Here is an 8,815-nt window from a genome sequence, read left to right as displayed (position 1 = left end):
TGAACTGGGGGGGAGGGTAGAGAAAATAGCACAACAATGAATGAATGGAAACCCAAAATCTCTGTAAATGTTCATTAAAATTAATAAAATTTAATTTAAAAAAATGGAAAAAAAAATGTTCTCCCCAAACCCTCAACAATTATTGAACCTAGAATCGGGTGCTCCATCAAATAATGAAAGAAATAGACCTTTCCTTTGCCTGCTTGCACACCCCCTCAGGTTGTAAGATAAGACTTTAGTAGCAAACAGCCTGAACATAGATGAAGGATGGAAATACTTAGAAGGTAATTTAGGAGAAATACAATTATGAACAAGCCTTTGGATTGAAGGGTTTGTTATTAACTTGAGGTGATGGATTTTTCTAGTGTGTTTTAGAAGATGTTTTAAACCCATTTCAACATAGAAACCCATAATGCCAACGTAGGAACACTGCTGTCACCTGCAGTGCCCAGAAAAATTGGTCCCTTGAAGACCAAATAGATAGAAAAGACCTAGCATGTAAATGTCTCATTAGCCTAGGCCTGGGTTTGCTGCCCAGCTTAGACGGGTTCCCAATGACTTCTTTTAGGCTTGGGGCCAGGTCTTATTTTTATGGTAGGTCTTGAAGAGATTCATTCAGTTCCCACCAACTCCATGTACTGTGAAAATTTCAGTTCCATCTGGGGCAGTCTCCAAGAGGGGTGTGGATAGGGCTGGAGCCAGAAGGAGAAAGAAAGACACAATTTCATGAAGTCACTTAATGAGGTTAAGAGCGGGGTTGCTTTTGGTCAGAACAATCCATGTTTTGATTACCACTCAATCTTGCAAGCTAAATTCCCAGACCAGTCTGAACTAATTAGCCACTCCAGCCTCCAAAAGAAAACTTCGAGGTAGGATGATTTGAGGAAACAGGACTGTGGCAGAAACTTTGACTTGATGATCACTGATCATGTTCCTATCTCTGCACCAGATGCTTTAGCTCATTCACTCCTCAAAGACTCCCAGAAAGAAGAACATGAAACCTATGGCCACTGTCATCAGCCCCACCCTCACCTTTAATTCAATGGACAAGCACCAGCCATCAAACCTGAAAAGCGAACTAGTTGTGTAACTAGGATATGTTTAAATCTGGTTAAAGAAGCATTTCCTAATTCCAAAAGTGAAACTGGGAACATGTTCTTCTAATTAGTGGGTCAAACTCAATAGTCATGAGGAAATGAAACATAAATGGATCTCTAAACCCTTCCATTCTCAGGAGTTAGAGACAAGAAGATGTTGCTGTTAAGCACCATCGAGTAGACTACAACTCATAGCAACCCTATGAACAAGGGATTGTCCTCTCCTGTGCCATCCTCATCATCTCTGACACACTTGAGCCCATTGTTACAGTCATTGTGTCAATACATCCTGCTGAGGGTCTCCTCTCTTTTGCTGACCCTCCATCTTTCCAAGAAGGGATACCCTTCTCCAAGAACTGGCCCTTCCTAAAAGCATGCTCAAAGTACATGATTTGAAGTTTCACTGTCCTTGCCTCAAAGGAGCACCCTGGTTACATTTTTCTTCAAGACATATTTGTTGGTTCTTTTGACAGTCAGTGGGGTTCTCAGTTCTCTTCTCCAACATCACAATTCAAAAAGTAAGTGCTACAGCTCCTGGTTGACAGCAGACAGACAGACAGCACAGTGGTTTCCTGTAAATGTCTGCCAGTCCTAGCTCAGAGCCTTGGGTTTACCTGGCCCAGGCAGGGGAGGGACAGCAGTTACAACAATGGGTGTAACAGCAACATATTGTTCAAAATGCTTGACCCTGGCACCCGGTTCCCGAGAGAAAGACTAAAGCTTAATTAGGTGTGGTTAGAAATCACAAGAGAAACAGCAAAGCAGGCCATGCAATGGATGACCAGCCCATGCAAAAATAACCTGCAATTTCTTTCACATCACCCATGGCCAAGATCCAATCACATTCTTACTATTCACTGTAACACTTACAGTTTAAATTCTATATACTTTGGCCCCTTTGAAAGTTTAGAGTCTAAATCTTAAATTAATTTAAAAGAAGTCAGGTACCCAAACCAATTAAATAAAAAACCAAACACAAAACGCCTCCATTCAAGGTGGAATTTGCATGTGGGGACCAGGCACAACACAGAGGAATTATCCCAGAAACTTACTACAGTGCCATTTTAAATGATAGTCTCTTATTCCACTACATGAAGACACCAGAATTTACTTTTATCAATCCTTTTGAGGTGAGAAAGAATATTTCATTTCCAGTATTTTACTCTAACAAACATTTCTGCAATGAATATCCTGATCTAAATATTTTAATACCTGATTAATTGTGATCTTAGGATAAAGGAGAATTGTCACCTCAAAGGATACATACACTTTATGGCTTCTGATTCAGATCACCAAATTGCTCCCTGAGAAGCTGTAGCCATATTTAGTTTCACTAGTCTTGTGTGTGGCTTCTTGTTGTTGTTATGTGACATCGAGTCATTTGCGACTCATAGTGACCCTAAGTACAACAGCCCTAAACTCTGCTCTGTCCTGTGCCAATCACACTGTCTCTGACACACCCATCCTGATGACCCAAGTCACTGAATCAATTCACCTCATAGAGGGCCTTTCCCTCCTGCGCTATCCCTCCACTCTACCAAGCATGATGTCTCTCTCCAAGGACCGGTCCCTCCTTACAAAATGTCCAAAATATGTTAGATGGAGCCTCAGAACCCTTGCCACCTGGTTTAACCCTTTCCAGGATGAATCTGTTTGTTTTCCTAGCAGTCCCTGGTACTCTCAATACTCTTCTCCAGCACCACAGCTCAAAGGCATCAATTCTCCTATCCTCCTTGGTCATTGTCCAACTCTCTGATGCATAACAAGTGATTGCAAAGACCATGGCCTGTATCAGATGCACCTTAGTCTCTAGAGAGACACCATTGTTCTTCAGTACTTTGGAGAGGTCCCTAACAGCAGACTTTCCCATGGCAATATGTCTTTTAATTTCCTGGCTACTGGTGCCAAGAGTGTTGACTGTGGAGCCAAGCAAACTAAAGCTGTGAACAATCTCAATCTCTTCACCATCCATCCTGACGCTGCCAATTGGCCCAGTGTTGAGAATCTTTGTCTTCTTGACATTGAACCTCAATCCATATTGGAGGCTGCAGTTCTTGACCATCTGCAGCAAGCGCTTCAGGTCCTCCTCAGTTTCAGCAAGCAGAATTGTGTCATCTGCATAACACAGATTGTTAATATATTGTCTACCAATTTTGTCCCCACATTTTTCCTCATACAGCCCAGCCTTCCAGGTAATCTGTTCTGCATACAGGTTGGCTTAGAGGTAAGAAATTGTACTGCCAATGCAAAGGTTCATGGTTCGGATCTACCAGCTGTTCCAAAGAAAGATGGGCAATCTCCACTCACACAATTTACTATAAGAACCCACTGCAGGGCCAGCTATGGGTCGGTTATGACACAATGGTACAGAATAGCAACAGTCTGTGTGTAGGGAACTCTAGTGGCTTAATGGTAAGGAATTGTGCTGTCAACACAAACGTATACAGTTCAAATCCACCAGGTGATCCATCTTCTCCCATGAAATTTACTGCCTCTGAAAACTCACTGGAAGGTCACATATGGGTCGGTTCTGACTCAATGGTATAAAACAACACTACCAAGTCTTGTAGGTAGATTATCTATTTTCCTATAACTTTTATACATTGAGTATTACCATAAAACTAAACTGATTTGATAGGCTAAAAAAATGGATTCACTGCATTTTCTTATGCTCTTTTATTATTAGTATGACTGAACATGTGTTTATGCCTATTTGATATTTTGTTTGTGAATTAGATATTCATATACTTTGTGGACTTTTTCCTACAGTAAAGATAATAACTCTTTACATATTTATATTTTGAAAAGAACAGATTTGATAAAGCACATAGATTTCTCCTTTTTATTCTATGTTGATACTGTTATGTACTGTCAAGTAAAAACCAAATCATAGCTGACCCTCTAGTGAGTTTTCAGAAGCTGTAAATTGCATGAGAGGAGATTGGCCATCTTTCTCCACTGGAACAGCTGATAGAATCAGACTGCCTGACTTCGGGTTGGCAGTATAACTCTTTACTACTAAACCACCAGAGCTTCCTTTTGTCCTGTTGTTGTTGTTGTTGTTGTTAGGTGCTATCAAATTGAGCACAACTCATATTGACCCTATGGACAGCCAACCTGAAACCTGTCCTATCCTGTGCCATCCTCATCATCTCTGAGACACTAGAGCCCATTACTAAAGTCACAGAGTTAATCCATCTCATTGGGGCTCTTCCTCTCCTTCGTTGACCCACCATCCTTCCAAGCACAATGTCTCTTTACAAAGAATAGCCTAACCTAGCTACATGCCCAAAGTATGAAAGATGAAACTTCATCATCCTTGACTCCAAGGAGCACTCTGGACACAGCCATTCCAAGACATATCTGTTTGTTCTTTTGACAGTCTGTGGGATATTCAGTAATTTGTGCCAACACCACAGCTCAAAAGCATCAATTCTTCTGTCATTCTTAGTCATTATTCAGCTCTCTGATGCATAGTAGGTGATTGTGAAGATCATGGCCTGAATCAAGCACACTCTAGTCTTCAAGCTGGCATGATTGCTCTTTAGTATTTTGGAAAGGTCCCTGACAGCAGACATGCCCATTGCAATGTGTACCCTGATTTCTTGATCTAAGCAAGAGGAAATCATTGACATCTTCAATCTTTTCTCCATCTATCATAATGTTGACTGCTGGACCTATGTGACGACCTTTGTCTTCTTGTTGTTGAGCTATAATCTATAGTGAAGGCTGTAGTCCTTGATATTCTGCAGCAAGTGTTTCATGTCCTCCTCAATTTCAACAGGCACAACTTTTGTCCTATAAATCACTTTAAAAGACTAGTTTCCCCAAACTTGACTGTGTTCATGACTCTCCCAAATTATATTTCCAAAAGACCACAAAATTAGTTTGAAAGATGTCACTCTGTAATTGATGATGCTTGAGATTACCAAAATCACATCAAACAACCTGTTTTTACTTCTGTGTTATAGTATGGTCTTTTCCTAATTTTGTGATTGCAACTGAAATAAGAGATTTTACATTGTGATCCAATAGGCCATATGTGAGCTGTTGTTTTGTGTTGATGAACTGGAACCAACTCAGAGCTGATCCTCCAAAGGGTTTTCAGAGGAAGTAAATCACATGGGAAAAGATTGTCCATCCTTTTTTTCAAAGCATCTGATGGATTCAAACCTCATGCCTTTGGGACTGCAGCATAGCTTCTCATCCCTAGGCCACTAGAGCTCCCCCCATGTGAGTATACATGTAAATATGTTGTTGTTGTTGTTGTTGTTGTTGTTGTTGTTAAGTGCCTTTGAGTTGCAGGCAACTCATAGTGGCCCTATGAAGGAGAGTCCTCAACACTTGTATGTCTTTCATCCTCTCTCCAGGTTCATAGGGTTTCTGGAGGCAAACTATTACAGAAGTGGAGGCCACTCCTCCTTCCCAGCTTGTTTTAACTGGGTAATTTCACCCAATACTGTCCGCCATGGGTAACCAACCATTAATGCATTTGACACATCAGTGTCACAGTGTTCAGCCTCACAGTGACCACAAGTGACCACTGTACGGCAAGTGGACACACCAGGGCTAACACCTAGAGGAATGTTTGAACAAAACCAATGAAAGACAGGCCTGAGGGCCACGGATTAAAAATCACCCACCTATTACTGGGCCAAGTGATCACTCTCTATGTTGATGTTATTTTTGTTAAGTGTCGCCAAGTCACAGGCAACTCATAGCGACCCTATGAAGGAGAGTCCTCCACACTTATCTGTCTTTCATCTTCTCTCCAGGTTCATAGTTTCCAGAGGCAAGCTATTTACAGAAGTGGATGTCACTCCTGCTTCCAAGCTTGTTTTAATCGGGGAGCTCCACCCAACACTGTCTGCCATGTAAATATATGTGTATATTTAAGTAAATACATATATAACAAAGAATAGAACACAAAAGAGAATAATGATGTTATTATTGTTGTTGTGTACCATCAAATCAGAGTCAACCCATAGCTGACCCTCTAGTGGGTTTTGAGAAACATTTAATCACAGGAGAAGAGATCTTCCATCCTTCTCCCACAGAGCAGCTGGTGGATAGATGGGTAATAGAGATACAGATTTTTTTTTCTTTTTTAAATTGAGATTTTAATGAAAGTGTATAGAGAATTTAGATTTCATTCATTCATTGTTGCACATTTTCCTGCCTGCTCCCCTCCCCCTGTTCACTTTTTTCTTTGGAAAAAAAAAATTCTTTCATTGTTATACAGTCCACTCCCACCCCAAGTACACTTTACTATGCAGCTCTCATTCTGAGCTCTTGCTATGCCAATAATACCTAATCATATATTCCTTTTGAACAGATTTCTCCCTCATCTGTTTCAATGCTATATACAATGTTTATCCCCTCTTAGTACTTCCCAACCCCTCTGTCAGTCCAGTTTTATAACAGTGACATTTTGCAGTATTTGTCTTTTTTGTGATTGAGCTATTTCACTTAGCATAATGTCTTTCATGGTCACACATTTTGTATAATAATTCATGAGTTCTTTGTTTTACAGTGCTGTATAGTATTCCATTGTGTGAATATAGCACAGCTTCTCTATCCATTCATTTGTTGATGGGCACTTGGGTTGTTTCCAACTCTTTGCTATTGTGAACAAAGCAGCAATAAACATGGGTGTGCATATATCTGCTTGGGTGGCAGTTATAGCTCCATTAGGATGTATTCCCAGTAGAGGATTTGCTGGGTCAAATGGTATTTCTATTTGCAACTTTTTGAGAAAGTGCCATACTGCCTTCCATAGGGGTTGTACCATTTTCCACTCCCACCAGCAGTGAATAAGGGTTCCAATTTTTCCACAACCTTGCCAGCATCTGGTTTTTGCTGCTCCATTGAATTTTGCTATTCTTACAGTGGGGAGATGATATCTCATAGTTGTTTTGATTTGTATCTTTCTTAGAGATAGGGATTTTTAACATTTCTTCATGTTCTTGTTGGTCATCTGAATGTCTTCTTTGGTGAAGTGCCTGTTCATATCCTGTGTCATTGTTCAGTTGGGTTTTTTGCCTTTATCTTGTGTGGCCCTCGAGAATTCTAGAAGTTCTAGATATAAGTCCCTTATCGGACATGTCATTACCAAATATTTTTTCCCATTCTGTAGCTTCCCTTTTTACCTATTGGATAAGATTTTGGATGTGCATAGGGATTTGATTCGTAGAAGGCCCCATTCATCTATTTTAGCCTCTCCTGTTTGTAGGTTTTTCAGGATGTTTGGAAGATGGTTCATGTTGTAAATTAGTGGTTCTAGGGTTCTTCTAAGCTTTTCTCTAATGAAGTTTATAGTCCTTGGTTCTAATCCTAGGTCCTTGATCCACTTTGAGTTGATTTTGGTGTATGGTGTGAGGTACAGGTCAAGAAAAAATTCTTATAATATTAAACAGAAGAAGAATTGATATCTTTTGATTGTGTTATTGGAGAATAATACTGACTATTCCATGGACTTCCAAAGGATGAACAGTTATGTTATAGAAAAGGTAAAGCCGGAGTGCTCCTTGGAGGGAAGGACAGTAAAATTTCATCTCTCATATTTTAGACATGTTGCTGGAAGAGGTTATTCCTGGGAAAAGAATATCATGCTTGGAAAGGTGGAGATCAGCAAAAGATAGGAAGACCTCCATTGAGATGAACTGACGTAGTGACTACAGAAATGGGCTAAAGTGTGTCAGACATGGTGATGATGGCACAGGATAAAACAGGATTCTGATCTGTTTTTCATAGGGTTGCTGTGAGTTGTACACAACTCTACAGCACCTACCAACAACAAGTATACTTAGCTCTTATCTTATATTGTACTGATCCCCACCCCACCACACATCCAGGCTAGTTATAACTCATTTAAGTTGATTTTATAAAACATTCATAAGGCCCAACTAACAATTGGGGAAACATCATAATAATAGAAGATACTCTGGATCTAGAAGAGAAATGTCTTCTCCTAGAAGACTCTTCATTATGTTACTGAAGTCCAATTAATTAGCAGTGAGAATTAGAATTATCTTAACAATGTTTTTCATGGGTTCTGAATGCTTATTAAGTGTTTTAAGTGCATTATCTCATTTAACCTTCACCACTTTCTATTAGGTTGTCAATTGCCTGCAAGTCAAGCACAAGTCATAAAGATCCTATGAACACAAGGCTTGAAGCCCCTCTACAACTATCAAAATTTATCAAAGTTCATGGGCTTTCCAGAGGCACGTTATATAGGAAGTGGATGCCACTCCTGCTTCCAATCCTATTAGGTAAGGATCATTATTGTCCCCTATTGTCCCCCTTTGATGGGTGAGAAAATTAAAGCAGGTTAAAAAATTTGCTCAAATTATTCTGACTAGTGGATAGTAGAATTTGAACCAAGCTGCCCAATTCCAGAAACCCTTTAGTGTCTCACCTTGGATGTGCTTATAGAGGCTCTGTGCTCTCATAGGAGACAGGAAACAGGGGAGGGAGTGTTTAACAACAAAGCTTATAAATACTATAGCTCAAATGATTAATGTGCTTATCAAAAGGTTGGAGGATTTAGTCTACCCAGTGCTATCCTATACATGTACCAAGAGGCAGTCATCAGAACAGAGCAAGGAGACACTACATGGTTCAAAATCAAGAAGGGGGTACACCAGGGATGTATTCTGTCTCCATACCTTTTCAATCTGTATGCAGAACAGATCATCCAAGACACTGGGCTGTAC

Source organism: Elephantulus edwardii, unplaced genomic scaffold (assembly GCF_000299155.1).
Source record: "Elephantulus edwardii isolate Elephantulus edwardi_28Jun2011 unplaced genomic scaffold, EleEdw1.0 scaffold00021, whole genome shotgun sequence".
NCBI lineage: Eukaryota > Metazoa > Chordata > Mammalia > Macroscelidea > Macroscelididae > Elephantulus > Elephantulus edwardii.
This window is presented reverse-complemented; position numbering follows the sequence as displayed.